Consider the following 17,752-nt stretch of genomic DNA (forward strand, 5'->3'; position numbering starts at 1 on the left):
ATATTGATACCATTCCTGAGTCTTACAATAATAACTATTATGAGAGATTCTAAGGAGATCCTCTGAAACCACCATTTAATGATTTTTTTTCCATCCCTTTGCAAAACACGTGGGTTAATAAACTTTGACTATTTAGCTAGGCCTATGTGTCCTTTTCAAGAACATAAAACTGGGGCCAGCCTGGTGGCACAGTTGTTAAGTGCACACGTTCTGCTTCAGCTGCCTGGGGTTCGCCGGTTCAGATCCCAGGTGCAGACATGGCACCGCTTGTCAAGCCATGCTGTGGCAGGCATCGCACATATAGAGTAGAGGAAGATGGGCACGGATGTTAGCTCAGGACCAGTCTTCCTCAGCAAAAAGAGGGGGATTGGCGGCAGATGTCAGCTCAGGGCTAATCTTCCTCAAAAAAAAAAAAAAAAAGAACATAAAACTGTATATATAAAATCAAGGAAAGAGAATGCATGACAATTGTAGAATTCTGTGAGAAGTCCTTTGTGAAGAAAGAATGCTTGCCTGGTGTTAAGTAGTTTTGTTGGAGAACAGAGACAGACTCTCCCCTCAGCACCTGGACGAGGTAACAGAGCTGTAACTGGAGTTTGCCATTTCACAGCCTTAACTGAGGTAAGAGTTGTGTTGCTATAGTTTCTACCCAAGAGAAAGTATTAAACGTGCATACACTACATCTCCATCTTGGAGCAGAAGCTTGGGCATGCTGGTGGGGCTTGGCATTGGGTCTGTGTCCACCCCTTTGATTAAATGGTCCACACCAGCTTGGAGGTCCTAGATATAGGAAGACATTCCACCTAAAGCAGAGAGCTGGAAGCAGTGTGGGTAACCTCCCAATGCTGGTTAGCATTGTCAGTAAATCAGCTTACCTTTGATGAGTCCCTGTCTCTTGGTGTCCTGAAGCTTTCATCTCATTGTGATTAAAAGAATCAGGGTGAGGTTCTCTAATTTTGTTTTTACTTTCTTTAAACTTTTGTGTGCTGCCTGATTTTTAAAAAATGAGTATATACTACATTTATAATCAGAAAAAAAATAATATTTTCTTTTTGAAATTAAAGCAAAGAATGTCTTGGGGCTGGCCCGGTGGCATGGTGGTTGAGTTCACATGCTCCACTTTGGTGGCCCAGGTTTTGTGGGTTCGGATTCAAGGTGCAGACCTACACATCACTCATCAAGCCATGCTGTGGTGGCGTCCCACATACAAAAAATAGAGGAAGATTGGCACAGATGTTAGCTCAGGGCCAATCTTCCTCACCAAAAAAAAAGAGAGAGAAAAAATAAAGAAAAGAATGTTTTAAGAATGCTCAAAACTTCAGGCCGGCCCTGTGGCTGAGTGGTTAAGTTTATATGCTCTGCTTTGCTGGCTAAGGGTTTTGCAGGTTTGGATCCTGGGCGTGGACATGGCACTGCTCATTGAGCCATGCTGAGGGGGCATCCCACATAGCACCACTAGAAGGTCCTGCAACTAGAATATACAACTATGTACTGGGGGACTTTGGGGAGGAGAAGAAGAAAAAAAAAAGATTGGCAACAGATGTTAGCTCAGGTGCCAATCTTAATTAAAAAAAAAATGCTCAAAACTCGTTAAGAAAGCCATCCGACTTAAAAATGGGCTAAAGATTTGAACAGATACTTCAGCAAAGAAGACATATGAATGGTGATTAAGCACATGAAAAAATGCTCAACATAATTAGTTACGGGGAAATGCAGATTAAAACCACAATGAGATAACACTACACACCTTTCAGAATGGCTAAAATTTTAAAAACTGATAATATCAAATACTCATGAGAATGTAAAGTAACTGGAACCCTCATGCATTGCTGTTTGGAAAAAAATTCAACAGCTTCTTATAAATGTACCATACAACTCAGCAACCCCACTCTAGGTATTTGCCCAAGTGAAATAATAACTTATATTCACATGAAAGACTGTATGTGAATGTTGGTAATGGCTTTATGTATAACCTCCAAAGACTGGAGACAACCCAAATGTCCTCCAGCTGGTGAATGGATAAACACACTAGGATATATTCACACAAGGAAATATTACTCAGCAATAAAAAGGAACCAAAAAAGGAACAAACGACTGATATGCCCAATGACATAAATGAATCTCAAAAGCGTTTTCTAAGTGAAAGAAGCCAGACTCAAAGAGGCTACCTAGTGTGTGACTCCATTTATATGACATCCTGGAATATGGACAGAAAACTGATCAGTGATTTCCAGGGCCTGGGGGTAGAAGGAGGAGTTGACTACAAAGGGGAGCCCTGGAATTATGGGAAGGAGGAGAGTGAAACGTGGTGGTATTTATACAAGTGTGTCTTTCTTTCTTGTTTTTGAATTATTGTTTTTTAAATTTATTACTTTTTTGAAATATCATTGACATAGAACATTGTATAAGTGTGAGGTGTACAACATATTGATCAATTGTGTCTTTTAAAACTCATAGAACCCTAAATAAGGTGACTTTTGGGGCATGTAAATTACACCTCAACAATAATAACGAAACTGTCTTCATTTGGGTTTCCCTGAAACAGGTCCTCAGAGATAAGGATTTGAGGGCAAGTAGTTTGTTAACAAGGAAGTGTGGTGAGGAAATGGGGACACGCAGGGAAGAGAGGAAAGAGCGTGCTATTGAGAAGGCTATTGCTCATTCCCACTGGGGTCCCTTTGAGACTAGAGAATGCACCTCAGAATTGTCCTACCAAGGGGTGAGAACACGGGGGTGTTTATCACCAATCTCATCCCTCATTGATTAAAATTGCCCTTGGGGTTTGCCCTCCCTGGTGCTTCCAGCCTGCCCGGCACATGGGCTGAGCGCTCTTCTGCAGCCAGAGAAAGCACTCAGGAGAGAGACTCAGGCTGCTGCTGACCTCAGGAAGGGAGTTTGGGGATATTGGTGGGCACGGATAACATCTGCCACAACATTTTAAGTAGTTAAAACATTTTAAAGAAAACTCTCTCTTTCCTGTTGAAGCAAGACTTGAGAAGGTATAATTCTTACTCCTCCTGACTAGCCCTGAAGACAGTCTCATTAAGCCTGTTAACACCACAAAACCAGCCTGTTCTGTTTCCTCCCGCGTGGCTAGTTTTGTGCCTTCAGGATCCCTACTCCTTTCATTTTCCAGCCCATTCTCCATGGTCCTGTGGAGCCAAACTCTCTGTATCTCTTTTTGCCATGAAGGTAGAGGGTGTCTGCTGGGAATATACCTGCTTGTGGCTCAGGGCATCCCGCGCCCTGAAGGAACGTTACCACTTGGGGGCAAACTCAGAGGCAAACATCTCTCCAGATTCCTGTTATGCTGGTTTGGCGATACTTCTGCAGGGGAAAGAGTAGAGATAGATGTCATTTGGACTCATTAGGTTGCAGGTGACAGACCCTGGGTGACACACAGTCGAGAGAATCTGACTCAAGATGGGATTTATTGCCTCTTGGAATCCAAGAAAGGTTTACTCCATCAAGATGAGGACGCATTAAGAAACACGTAAATTTCAGAACAACTGGAAGCAGGGGCTTGAATGTCTCCTCTTCCGTGTGTCAGCTCAATCCTCTTGTAGATCAGCTTTTTCCACATGTCAGGACACGGCTGCTGACAGCTCCTCATTTTATATCTAGAACTCCAGTCACTAGAGAAGTCTGAGCTGACTCTTTTTGTTCCAAGTCAAGAATAGTGAGGAGGAGCTCAGTGGCCCAGCTAAAGTCAGGTGCCCTGGACAGGTCAACTGTGGGCTGTAAGAACAAGCCACTCCCATGGGGATCGTGCCTCTGGAATAGGGGGTATTTTTCATAGGATGGGTTGGTGCTGCTTGGCAGCCAAAAATAGGGAGTAAGAGAGAGAAAAGCAATGTCAGAGTCACGAAATAGTAGACTTTCATATCCAAATGAAATGTGGTCTGCATTTAAAAGGATAAGCTCATCAATGCTGCAATAACAAACCAGCTCTCAAAGTTCCATGGTTTATTTCTAATTTACATGAAGTTCAGTGTGGGTTAGATGGTTCTCCTCAACATTGTAGCAACACCATCTAGAACAAAGTTGAGGGAAAACACTGTCTTGTGTGCATTGACATGTGTCACTTCCTCATAGTCCTCTGGCCAAAACGTCTCATAGCCCCAACCCAACTGCAAAGGGGGCTGGGAATGTGGGAGCATGTGGATATTTGGTGAGCACTAACTGTCAAAAGTCATTGTTTCTACTCAACAACCAAATAATTCACAAGGTGCAGGAATGGTCAGGGGACACTTCACAGAGAAGGGAGAATTTGTTTTGTATCTTAGAGGAGACTTCTAGCTTGGATAATCGGAGAGAAATGGGAAGGCAGTAGAATTTCATGGTGCTGTTAAAGAACAATAATGAGTCCAATTTAGTGGGGTGGAAATTTGTGTAAAGGTGAGTTTGGAGAACTGGACTGGGACAAGGTTGCAGAAGGTCCCTTCGATGTCTAGCCAGGGAATATGGATATTAATATGAAGGAGTTGGAGTACTACTGAAAACTTCTGAGCTAGAGATTAACGTGATCAAGATGAAATTTTAAGTAAGATTAATCCGGCAGCAATATATAGCTTAGCTTAATTATTCTATGTACAGTCTAATTGCAAGTGTTCTGTTGACCTTGTTGGGGGCCAGCCCTGTGGCCAAGTGGTTAAATTTGTGAGCTCCACTTCAGTGGCCCAGGGTTTGCTGGTTTGGATCCTGGCTGCAGACCTATGCACCACTCATCAAGCCATGCTGTGGCGGCATCCCACATAGAAGAACTAGAATGACCTACAACTAGGATACACAACTATGTACGGGGGCTTTAGGGAGGTGGGAAAAAAAGGAAGATTGGCAACAGATGTTAGCTCAGGGCAAATCTTCCTAAAAAAAAAAGTTTATTGGAGGACTTCCATTTCCGGTAAAATGGCAGACTAGATAGCTTGAAAAAACAACCCACTAAAAAACACCTCAGATACCAGGAAAGACAAATGCGGATGGCACTGGAGGCTCATTTCCTCTCCCATTTCTGTAGCTTAACAAGAAGCTGCCTCAGCAGGTCTATATTAGCTCAGGAGAAGGACAGCTTTGCCAGTAACTGAGTTCCAGAGCTTAAACTGGTTTCCTTGACTGGGAAGCTCCTATTGTCATAGTCTGATTTCCCCATAAATTAGCTATACCTTGTCCAAGCACACCCATCCACAGGCTAGTGAGAAAATGAGGACCCAAGCACTCTGCTGATTCTCTGCCTGTAAGTTTCCCAGAAAACCTCACATTACATTTACACCACATGTTTCTAGTGGGGGATATATCTGTGCCCTTTACATGGTGAAATGACCATCCTTTTAAATGCATATCCAAGCTGATAACAAAGTAAGGGAATCCTCACAGGCTAAAAGTTGAATGCCCCAAACTGGGAGAAGATATTTGCAACCAACAAAGAATTAGTATCTGAAATATGTGAGCAACTCTTAAAAATCAGTAAGAAAAAGACATACCATCCAAAGGGGAAATGGACAAAAGACAAGAACAGGCAATTCACAGAAGAAAAAACATGAAACATATGAAAATCTCATCAGCAATCAGGAGAAGAGAAAACCACAATGTCATTTTTATATTTTATATTGGTAGAAAATTTAAAGTCTGACAATTTCACGTACAAACTGCATCTCGGGGTAACCAAATAATTGATGAGGGGAAATTTCTCTTTAGAGAAATATGCTAGCCAATATATGTAAAAGGAGTGATAACATCTCACAGTTTTGCAACTTCCAGTGAATCAATGAACTAAGCAGCTATTATCAGTGATTGCTTCCTTTCCTCACAAGCAGACACAACCGAACGTTATCTGCCTCTTGATGGAAGAACACACCACCACTTATCCAATGTTCTTGTCAGAAATCTGATCCAGAATCTGGCCAAGCTCTGGATTTAACAGACACATTCCTGGAAACAGGGAAGAGAGGAAGATGTAAAACAGCACCATGAGAATGCTTTCAAGACAACCCAGACCGTGGGAAGCTGAAGAACAGACCACCTGGTTTGTTCATCAAATAAACTGCAAGGATGGGAAAAGGATGGTTTTTATTTGGAGCCTGATTTGAGCAGACAATAAAACCAGCAAGCCAAAAACAAAAGTATGTTACAGTTGAAGACATTGGAAGATTGGCTGAATATTTCATGATATTAAGGAGTCGTTACTAAATTTTAGGTGTGATAGTGGCATTGTTCTTATGTTTTTATAAGATCCTACACAGGAACCTTCTGGAAGAGCTGAGGATATTCCAGATCTTGATCTGGGTGGTGGTTTCACAGCTGTGGGCATGTATAAAGATTCTCTATTCACTGAGCTGTGCTCTTGGGATTTGGGCACTTTACTGTATGTAAGTTTTACCTCAATTTTTAAAAGGGAGGGCCCTTATTTTTTTTTTTTTTTTAAAGATTTTTTTTTTTTTTCCTTTTTCTCCCCAAAGCCCCCCGGTACATAGTTGTGTATTCTTCGTTGTGGATTCTTCTAGTTGTGGCATGTGGGACGCTGCCTCAGCGTGGTCTGATGAGCAGTGCCATGTCCGCGCCCAGGATTCGAACTAACGAAACACTGGGCCGCCTGCTGCAGAGTGCGCGAACTTAACCACTCGGCCACGGGGCCAGCCCCTGAAGGCCCTTATTTTTTAAGGATAAATTCTAAAATTTTTACAGATGAATGATAACATGTCTGAGATTAGCTTTAAAATACTCCAAGATGGCCCATGGAAAATTGACCATAAGTTGAGGGGCTGGCCCCGTGGCCGAGTGGTTAGGTTCGCGCGCTCCGCTGCAGGCGGCCCAGTGTTTCCTCAGTTCGAATCCTGGGCGCGGACATGGCACTGCTCATCAGACCACGCTGAGGCAGCGTCCCACATGCCACAACTAGAAGAACCCACAGTGAAGAATACACAACTATGTACCGGGGGGGCTTTGGGGAGAAAAAGGAAAAAAATAAAATCTTTAAAAAAAAAAAAATTGACCATAAGTTGGCAAGTGTTGAACCTGATGGATGTCTCATAATAGAATTCTTGTACATGTTTGAAATTTCCCATAATATAAAGTTTAAAAAAAATGTCTGGCAAGGATGTGGAACATTGGAAACCCTCATACACTTCTGGTGAGAATGTAAATTGTAAATTGAACAACTATTTCATATTATCTAGTAAAAGTGAAGATGGGTATATCGTGTAACTCAGCAATTTCTCTCTGAGGTTATAACCAAGAGAAACACTAGCACGTGTGCTCATACATGTGTGTGCATGTAAGACAATTCACACAACACTGCTTATGACAAACCAAAACAAAAAGGGAAGGAAACAACACAAACATCAACTGACAGGAGAATGAATAAATCAAGTGTGATGGATTCACACAATGGAAATCTATACAATGACTGAGTTATAGCTATACTTGCCAACATGGATGAATCTCACAAAATTAATGAACAAAAACTTTGCAAGTTGCAGAAGAATACTACAGTAATTTGTTGTTAGTGCTGTCCAGTGGATTCTGACTCCAGAGACCCTGTGTATAGCAGAGCGGAACCCTGCCTGGTCTTTTTCCACCGTGCTCTCACCTTCCAGCGCTGTATCAGACAATGCTCCACTACCATTCATGGAGTTTTCATGACCAATGTTTTCAGAAGTGGGTGGCCAGACCCTTCTTCCTAGTCTGTCTAGTCTGGAGGTTTGCTAAAACCTGTCCACCATAGGTGACCCTGCTGGTATTTGAAATCCCAGTGGCATAGCCTTCAGCATCACAGCAACACGCAGCCACCACAGTACAACAACTGACAGACGGGTAGTATGGTTCTCTGATTGGGAAACAAACTGGGGCCGCAGTGGTGAGAGCACCAGATCCAACCACTAGACCACCAACTACAGTAATACCATTAATTAAAATTTCAAAATATGTAAAATGGAATAATGTATTGTAGGGGTACATATATATGTAGTAAAACTGTAGAGAAAAGCAAGTGAATGATAAACACAGGGTTGTACAATTGGATAAAGGCCAATAAGGGCTTCAAATGTTCTGACATTTTCTACTTCTTAAGCTGGGTGATGGGCATTTATTTTAATATCATTTTTCCCCTGTATATATGTTATAAAAAATGTATATGTGTAGAAATATTTTATAATATTTTAAAAGCCACTTCCTATTGTTTTTCAGTAGCCTTAAGACCTGGCTCATAGGTAGTAGTGTGGTATGATGCAAAGAATATTGGGTCATCCGGAATTTGGGAAACCTGGGTTTTAGACCCAGCTGTACCAATAAGTAGTCCTGAGACTTTGCACAAATTGCTTAATTTCTGTTAACCCAAGTTCCCTCATCTAGAAAATGAGCTGATCAGCATTTCCCAACTATGTTCTTCAGAACACAGGTTCTAAGATACATTATAGATATTTCATGGCAACAAAAAAAAGCTTCATGGTCACATTAGTTTGAGGAACTCTAGATTAAACTACAGTAAGAGGGTTTCCCTATAGCAAGACTTTTCAGAGCCCTGAATATACAAATGTGAGTTGTAGGGACTGCCCCAGTGGTGTAGTGGTTAAGTTGGCATACTCTGCTTCAGTGGCCCAGGGTTCACCAGCTCGCATCCTGGGCGTGGACCTATACACTGCTCATCAAGCCATGCTGTGGAGGCATCCCATCTAGAAGAACTGGAAGGACTTACAACCAGGATATACAACTATGTACTGGAGCTTTGGGGAGAAAAAAAAGAAGAGAGAGGAAGATTGGCAACAGATGTTAGCTCAGGGCCAATTTTCCTCACCAAAAATGATACCTTAAAAAAAATAATAATAGAGGCCAGCCTGGTGGCGCAGCAGTTAAGTTTGCACGTTCTGCTTCTCAGTGGCCCGGGGTTTGCCGGTTTGGATCCCTGGTGCGGATGTTGCACTACTTGGCAAAAGCCATGCTGTAGTAGGCATCACATGTATAAAGTAGAGGAAGATGGGCATGGATGTTAGCTCAGGGCCAGTCTTCCTCAGCAAAAAGAGGAGGATTGGCAGGAGTTAGCTCAGGGCTAATCTTCCTCAAGATAAATAAATAAATAAAATTAAAAAAAATTTAAATATACAATTCAATGTTTTTTTTTAAAACACACACAAAAAAATGTGAGTTGTAAATCTCCAGGAGAGAAATATAGAATTTTCAGAAGTAGTTTACCAAAGAATCATGTGTGTCTCTGTATGTACATAACAGCTCTTAAAATAGCATAGTTTAGGAAATCCTGGAATAGCTGCTTTCTAAGGTCACCTTCACCCTAACCTTCAATAAATCTACAATTCTCAGATAACCCTTACTGCAGGATATGTGGTGAAGTGTCAGGAGAGAGACGGGAGCTGGGATACCCATGAGGAGATTATTGCGATGGTCTAGGCATGGGAGTTTGATGACCTTAAAATGGTGGAGAAACGAGGATAGCAAAGGGGAGGCATAGTCAGGAAATATCATTAGTGGTAAGGAGAAAAGCTGGTTTGACACCCTAGAGCTGGAGGAACAGGATTTCAGAAACACTGATGAACCATGAAGCAGGACTAAGCACAAGAACACCACTTACCTGGTCAAACTCTACACTCTGATGCCAGTCAAGCAAAACCACAGTGCTTGGTTGCTGCTCCAGTGATCAGTTAACTACCCTGAACCTACTGTAGCTTTGCAACATGTGGAATACTTTTAGAATAGGAAGGGCTCTTAGAGCTCAGTGGGTCCGATGCCAGCATTTGCGTGCGAGCATATTGTGTTCTGGAGTTTAAGCGACTTCCCCGAGGTCATATAGCTCATTAGAGTCAAGAGCAGAAGAGCTCAGGCCTCCTGATTTCCAGAACAGCCACTGCACCACGACACCCTGACATCTGAATATGGGCGGAGTGTGCCTCACCAAGGACTCAACCTAGTTTTTGTTCCCTTCACTTTCAATGACGATCTTGTGCCATACAGCATCTATAACGTGAGGTGGGTGTTATGAATTCAAGGGTCTCAGAACCAAGAGAGGAAGAAGGCTGCTTTCATCCTAGTGGGACTTCTCACATCTGCCATTAGTGACACTGGAGGATGTGGAGGCATTAAGGAAAACCTGCCACAACTCTGCTCCTACAGAAGAGTAGCAGTGATGTCACAGCTGTAAGGAATATTTTGTGTCTTCCAAAATGCACTCACATATTTTATTTCATTTGATTCTCACAACCCTGGGAGGAAATTATTATTTTTATTTTAAATAAGAAATGTATTTTTCCAATAGCAAATAGCTGATTAGTGATAGAAACAAAACCTGAATCCAGGTTTCTTTATTTTTTATTCCACGACTCTTTCCATGAAATCACACTTGAGTTTCAATGTGTTGGTTAGGCTACCATCTTGAATCAAAATAATGGCTAATCAAAAATTTCAAATGGGCATATGTTCTGTAAATAGTAATAGGTTTCAAGTGGCTGAGATCCATAGGTTTCAGAACCCCTGATTATCATCAGTGGTAAATGGATAAAACTGTGGGACTTGGAAATACAGAGACATTCAAGAAGGTACCATATAGGATACTTATTGTTTAGCTGCATTATTGGGCAATCCTTGACTTCCATTTCAGTGAACCAGATTAACTGGAGTGCTTAGTGTATTTCATCAAGCTGAATGCCATGCTGTAATCTTCCTATCCTAGCCCATTCATCAATAACAGTACCAAGATAGCACGAATTTTTTAAATGTGGTATAAAACTTTCTGGCTGGACCAGATGGCATAGAACCGTTTTTCCCTACTCCTCCCCATTCAGCACAACTATTAAACCCTGGAAATAACACCAGGGACAACCAAAAGAGATCTCTAAAAGGTGGTAAGGAGGGGCCGGCCCGGTGGCGCAGCGGTTAAGTTCGCACGTTCCGCTTCGGCGGCCCCGGGTTCGCCGGTTTGGATCCTGGGTGCCGACATGGCACCGCTTGGCAAAAGGCATGCTGTGGTAGGCGTCCCACATATAAAGTAGAGGAAGATGGGCACAGATGTTAGCTCAGGGCCAGTCTTCCTCAGAAAAAGAGGAGGATTGGCAGCAAATGTTAGCTCAGGGCTAATCTTCCTCAAAAAAAAAAAAAAAAAAAAAAGGTGGTAAGGAGAAAGTGGCCTGGTTTGGGACCCTAGAGCTGAAGGAACAGGACAGCAGCAGGGCATCTTGCATTCGCCCACCTTACAGAAGGCAACCCTGACCTGGCATTCTCTCACCCCTGAGCTAGAAACAGAAGCAGCCCAGTTAAGCTCATTCCACCTCCAGATAAAACTGGAATCCTCCTGACATTAGGTGATCCTGACACAACCAGCAAGGGAGCTTGATTTGGAGCCTCGCCATAAATAAGTGGCCAGGGAAAGCATTTTAATGCCCTAATGGGCCTGAGACTCCCCTTTCTGCCAAACCATACCAAGGTGGGCAGATGGAACTGGCAAGAGAGATCCAGCTACAGCAGGCAGATTGGTCCAGGAAGCTTCTGTCCCTGTGGTCCTCAGACCCTCCTCCACCCTGAGTCACCAGGTGTTATAGACTCAACGTTTGTGTCCCTCCCAAAATTCACATATTGAAGCCCTAACTCCCAGTGTGGCTGTATTTAGAGAGGGGGCCTCTAAGGACGTGATTACAGTTAAATGAGGTCATGAGGGTGGGGCTGGGATCCAATAGGATCAGTGTCCTTATAAGACAGAGACCCCGGAGAGCTGACTTTCTCTCTCTCCCCCCTTCCCCAGCTCCCTCCCTCCATACAGTCAGAGGAAAGGCCATGTGAGGACACGGAAAAAAGGCAGCTGGCTACCAGCCAGGAAGAGAGGCCTTACTAGAAACAACTTTCCAGCACTTGATTGTGGACTTCTAGCTTCCTGTTTAGTCTGTTTGGGCTGCTATAACAAAACACCACAGACTGGGGAGCTTGTAAATAAAGGGGATTTATTTCTCACAGTTCTGGAGGCTGGAAGTCCAAGATTAAGGTGGCAGCACGGTTGCATTCTGGTGAGGACCCTCTTCCTGGTTCACAGCCAGCACCTTCTCCCTGTGTCCTCACATGGTGGAAGGGGCAAGGGACCTCTGTGGGGCCTCTTTTATAAGGACACTCATCCCCTTCATGAGGGCTCTACCCTCAAGACGAAAGCACCTCCCAAAGTCCTTACTTCCTAATACTATCATCTGTAGGGGTTAGGATTTCAACATATGAACTTGGAAGGGACACACACCTTCAGACAATAGCACCTCCAGAACTGAGAAAATCAATTTCTGTTGTTTGAGCTACCCAATGTGTGGTATTTTGTTATGGCAGCACAAGCGGACTAATATATACAGTCAGGACAGAACAGGCAAGAAGAATCCAGCTACAGAAAGTGGTCTGGTCTGGGAAGCCTCCTTTTTCCCACAGGCCAAGTCTCCCTGCCTCTGTCCAAAGAGACTGGGGCAGTCACAAGGACACTGATAGGAGTGTCCTGTCATACCACTCCCTCACTGGGAGGTACTCAGTGGCAGGGCCTGGGGAAACTACTTCTGCCTTCTCAGGAAGCACCAGCAGGAACCAGTGGGAGCCCCAGCCACACTGGATAAACCAAAATAACACTGCAACGGCTCTGAAAATTAAATTGCCATTGGAACCCCATTCCAGAAATGTAGGCCAACACCCACGTGCTAAATCTAAACAGGGTAACTGTTTGTTAAAATAAATTATTTAAATAGGACCCAAATCCCTTACATAATAACAAATGTTACATAATAAAATGTCCAGAATACAATTGAAAATCACCCATCATATCAAGAACAAGAACAATGAAACCCAAGTTGAATGAGAAAAGACAACCAACTGATGCCAACACCAAGTTTAATCAAATGTTAGAAACATCTAACAAAGATTTTAAAGCAGCCACCATAAAAATGCTGCAACAATCAATTACAAATTCTCTTGAAATAAATGGAAAAAATAGAATATCTCTGCAAAGAAATAGAAGTCATAAAAAAAAGAAACAAATGGAAATCATGGAACTGAAAAATATAGTAATGGAAAAAAAATACTTGCTAGATGGGCTTAATAGTGGATACATAGAATCTCAATAGCTGAGGATAGAATCAGTGAACTTGAGAACAAAACAATAGAATTCATTCAATCTAAACAACAGAAACAAAATATACTGGAAAAAAATGAACAGAGAACCTGTGTCCTCTGAACTCAAGGACGTGTGGGATAATAACAAAAGAGCCAACATTCATATTGTTGGAGTCCCAAATGAGAGGAAAAAGAGAGCAAGCTAAAAGAGTATTGAAGAAATAGTGGCTGAAACTTCCCAAATTTGACAAAAGACACAAGCCTACAGATTTAAGAAGCTAAGAAAATTCCAAACAAGATGAATCCAAAGAAATCCATGCCAAGACACATCATATTGAGACTTCTGAAAACTAAAAACAAAGAAAAAATCTTGAAAGCCTGCAGAGAGAAACAATGCCTTATCTATAGGGGAACACCAACTCAAATGACAGCAATTTCTCATCTGAAACCATGGAGGTCAGAAGGAAGTGGCACAATAATTTTCAAGTGCTGAAAAAAAAATCTGTCAACTGAGAATTCTACATCTGGTGAAACTCTCCTTTAGGAACAAAGGAAAAATAAAAACATCCTAAGACAAGGGAACACTGAAAGAATTTGTCACTGGCAGAACTACCCTTAAAAATGGGCTAAGGGTAGTTCTTCAGACAGAAAGGAAATGATGAAAGAAGCAATCTTGGGGCATCAGGAAGGAAGAAGGAACAATGAAAAGAACAGAAATATGGGCACATACAACAGACAATCCTTTTCCTCATGAGTTTTATAAATCACATTTGATAATTGAAACAAAAGTTATATCACCATCAGACACTCAAGGCAATGATATTTAACAAAGGGGAAAATCAAGTGATATAAGTGGAAGTGAGGCTTCCATACTTCACTCAAAGTGATAAAGTGTTGATACTAGTAGACTGTTAAAGTAATATACATATATTGTAACACTTAGAGCCACCACTACAAAGACTATACTCAAAAACACTACAAATAAATCAAGAGGGAATCCTAAAAAATATTCAAGTAATTTGCAGGAAGGCAAGAAAATAGAAACAGAGGAAGAGAACTAGAGAAAACAAATGGAAAACAAACTTAAGCAGTGACATCAAAAATTACCTAAATGTAATGGTCTAACTACATCATTCAAAAGACAGATATTGGTAGAATGGATTAAAAAACATGACACAACTATAGGCTGCTTTAAAAAACCTCACTCCAAATTCAACAACACAGGTAGGTTGAAAATAAAAAGATGGAAAAAGATATATTATACAAACAGTCAAAAAAAGCAGTAGTAATTATATTATTTGATAATGAACACTTCAGACAAAAGAAAATTACCAGAAACAAAGGGGGACATTACATAATGATAAAAGGATCACTTCTTCCAAGAAGACATTCTGTTCTAATTGTCTATGGACCAAGCAAGAGAGCCTTAAAATACGTGAAGCAAAAATGGTTAGAGCTGAAAGGAGAAACAGACAAATCCACAATTATATATAATTAGGAACTTGAATATTCCCCCCTCAGCAACTGATAGAATTATTAGACTAATAGAAAATCAGCCACGGAATAGAGGATCTGAACAACACAATCAACCAACAGGATTTAATTGACATCTACAGAAAACTCCACCCAACAACAGAATACACATTTTCCCCCCCAAACACCTATGGAACATTCACTAAGATAGATCATATCCTGGGCCATAAACAAACTTCAAAAAATTTGCAAGAATTGAAATCACATACAGTGTATTCTCTGGTCATAATGGACTCAAACTATAAGTCAATGATAGAATGATGATACGAAAATCTCTAAACACATGGAAATTAAACAACACACTCCTAAATATTCTATGAGTCAAAGAAGAAGACTCAAAGGAACTAAAAAAAATACATAGACCAGAATGAAAGTGAACATATAACATCAAAATATGGGGATGTAGCTGATGCAGTGCTTAGAGGGAACTTTATAGCACGAAATACTCATATTAGAAAGGAGGAAATGTCTCAAATAAATAACCTAAGTTCCTGCCTCAAGAAACTCATAAAGAAGAGCAAAAATAAACCCAAAGCAAGCAAAAGAAGAAAATAATAAAGAAAGGAGCAGAAATCAATGAAACTGAAAATAAGAAAGCAATAGAGAAAAATCAGTGAAACAGAAAGCTTGTTCTCTACAATAAGATTGATAAACTTCTAGCAAGACTGAAAAAATAAATAAAAAGAGAGAAGACACAAATCACCAATATCAAGAATGAAGTGGGAGATTTCACTACAGATCCTACAGACACTAAAAAGTTAATAAGGGAATACTGTGGACAACTTTACTCTCATAAATGTCATGACTTAGACAATATGGACCAATTCCTGGAAAACCACAAACTACCAAAACTTAACCAAGGTGAAACAGATGATCTGAATAACTATATAACCATGACAGAAATTGAAATAATAATTTAAAAGCTTCCCCGTATCACCTTCCAAAAACGAAAAAAAATCCATATGATGGGAATGTGTCAAAGCGACACAAGAGTCAGCTGAAAGAGCTCCCAATAGCCAAAGCTGGAACACTTAAGCAATAAAATGAAATGGTTTTGGATTATAACCTAAAGCTTAAAGTGAATTCCTATGAGTCCATATAAATAAATGATTGAATAAATAAATAAAAAGGAATGACAAATCTCCCATGCAGAATAATTCCAAATAATGTATATAGATACTCTGCCCTCAAGGGGGTGGGAGGGAGCATGACTCCCCACTTTTCAAGTGTGGGTTGCACATAGTGACTTCTTTCCAAAGAGTACAGTATGGAAAGATGGGGAATAGGGACAGTGGAGAAATCTGACAAACAATACAGTAGCCAGGTGGTCCAAGTCAACATCTAGAGTGATAAATCATATTGATAACATGTATCTTTGATCTGATGTGATGAAAATGGCACTTTACCTCTGTAGTCTTCCTCCCCAAAACCCTCCGTCTAATCATGAGAAAAACATCAAATTCCAGAGGAGAGAAAGCCTCAGTACTCCTCAAAACTGTTAAACTCATCAAAATAAAGTCTGAGAAACTGTCATAGTTAAGACAAGCCTAAGGAGACATGACAACTAAATGTAATGTGGTATCCAGGAACAGAAAAGGGACATTAGGTAAAAACTAAGGAAATTTGAATGAAGTATGGACTTTAGTTAATAATAATGTATCAATAGCGTTCATTAATTATAGCGAATGTACCATTCTAATTTAAGACGATAATAATAGAGGAAACTGGATATGAGATATATGGGAAATCTCCACACCATCTTCTCATTTTTCTGCAAATCTAAACTGTTCTAAAAAAATAGTCTACTTTTTAAAAACGGCCCCTTCCCAAAAAACTCTTCAGGGTCAGATAGTTTCGCTGGAGAATTCTACCAAACACGTAAAAAAGAATTAACACCAATTTTATGTAATCTCTTCCAAAAATAGAAGAGAACATTTCCCAACTAATTTCGTGAAGCTAATATTACCCTGATAACAAAATCAGACAAAGACAGTACAAAAAAAGAATACAACAGACCAACAGCTCTCATAAAAAGAATTATGAACCATGACCACATGGAATTTATTCTGTGTACACAAGGCTGGTTCAACATTCAAAAATCAATCAATGTAATCCACCATATCAATGAGCTAAAGAAGAAAAATCATATAATCATATCAATTTAATGTAGAAAAAGCGTTTGGTAAAATCTGACATCATTCATGATAAAACTCAGCAAGTTAGAAGTAGAGGGGAAATACCTAAACTTGATACATAACATCTACAAAATGGCATGGATGTTAACTCAGGGATAATGTTCCTCAAGCAAAAAGAGGAAGATCGGCAACTGATGTTAGCTCAGGGCCAATCTTCCTCACCAACAAAACAAAACAAAACAAGACAAAAAGAACAAAAAAAGCCCATAATGCTGCTTACACCCACTCAAATAAAGTAAAATATTTAGATATACATAAAACGTGATCTGTAGGCTGAATATTACAAAACCTCGATGAAAGAAATCAAAGACAACCTAAATAAATGGAGACACATACTGTGGTTATGTATTAGAATATTCAACATAATAACAGTATCAATTATACCCAAATTGACCTATAGATTTAACACAAGCCCTATAAAAATTCCAGTAAAGTTTTTTTGTACACATAGACAAGCTTATTCTAAAATTTCTATAGAAAGGTATGGGCCTGGAATAGCTAAGGCAATCTTGACAAAGAATAAAGTGAGAGGAATCACTCCACCCGAGATTAAGACTTGCTGTAGTTGACCCTCCCTCTGAAACCATGGCTTCTGCATTGTTACGATCCATGGTGTGTTGAATCTGCAGATGCAGAGCCCCTAGGTAAGAGGCTGACTAAAGGACTTCAGCATTAGTGGCTTTTGGTGTCCGTGGGGGTGCTGGAACCAATCCCCTGTGAATACTGAGGGACAATTCTGCAGTGTGGTATCGGGGAGAGAGAGATACATACAGCAGTGGAACAGAATGAAGATTCCAGAAATAGACCCACAGAAATATGCTCAACTGATTTTTTTTATAAAAGTGCAAAAGCAATTCAATGCAGGAAGGATAGCCTTGTCAACAAATGACACTGGAGCAATTGGCCATCATAGGCAAAAAAATAAATCTTGACCTAAACCTTGCACCTATACAAAA

At 40.6% G+C, this 17,752-nt stretch overlaps 1 long non-coding RNA gene across 2 annotated transcripts in view; it reads left to right on the forward strand.

Moving 5' to 3' along the window:
- Positions 1 to 17,752, forward strand: part of LOC106824542 (uncharacterized) — a 107,694-nt gene that overhangs the window by 17,234 nt on the left and 72,708 nt on the right. The gene's annotated exons all lie outside the window — the stretch shown is intronic.

Source organism: Equus asinus, chromosome 27, assembly GCF_041296235.1.
Source record: "Equus asinus isolate D_3611 breed Donkey chromosome 27, EquAss-T2T_v2, whole genome shotgun sequence".
Taxonomy (NCBI): domain Eukaryota; kingdom Metazoa; phylum Chordata; class Mammalia; order Perissodactyla; family Equidae; genus Equus; species Equus asinus.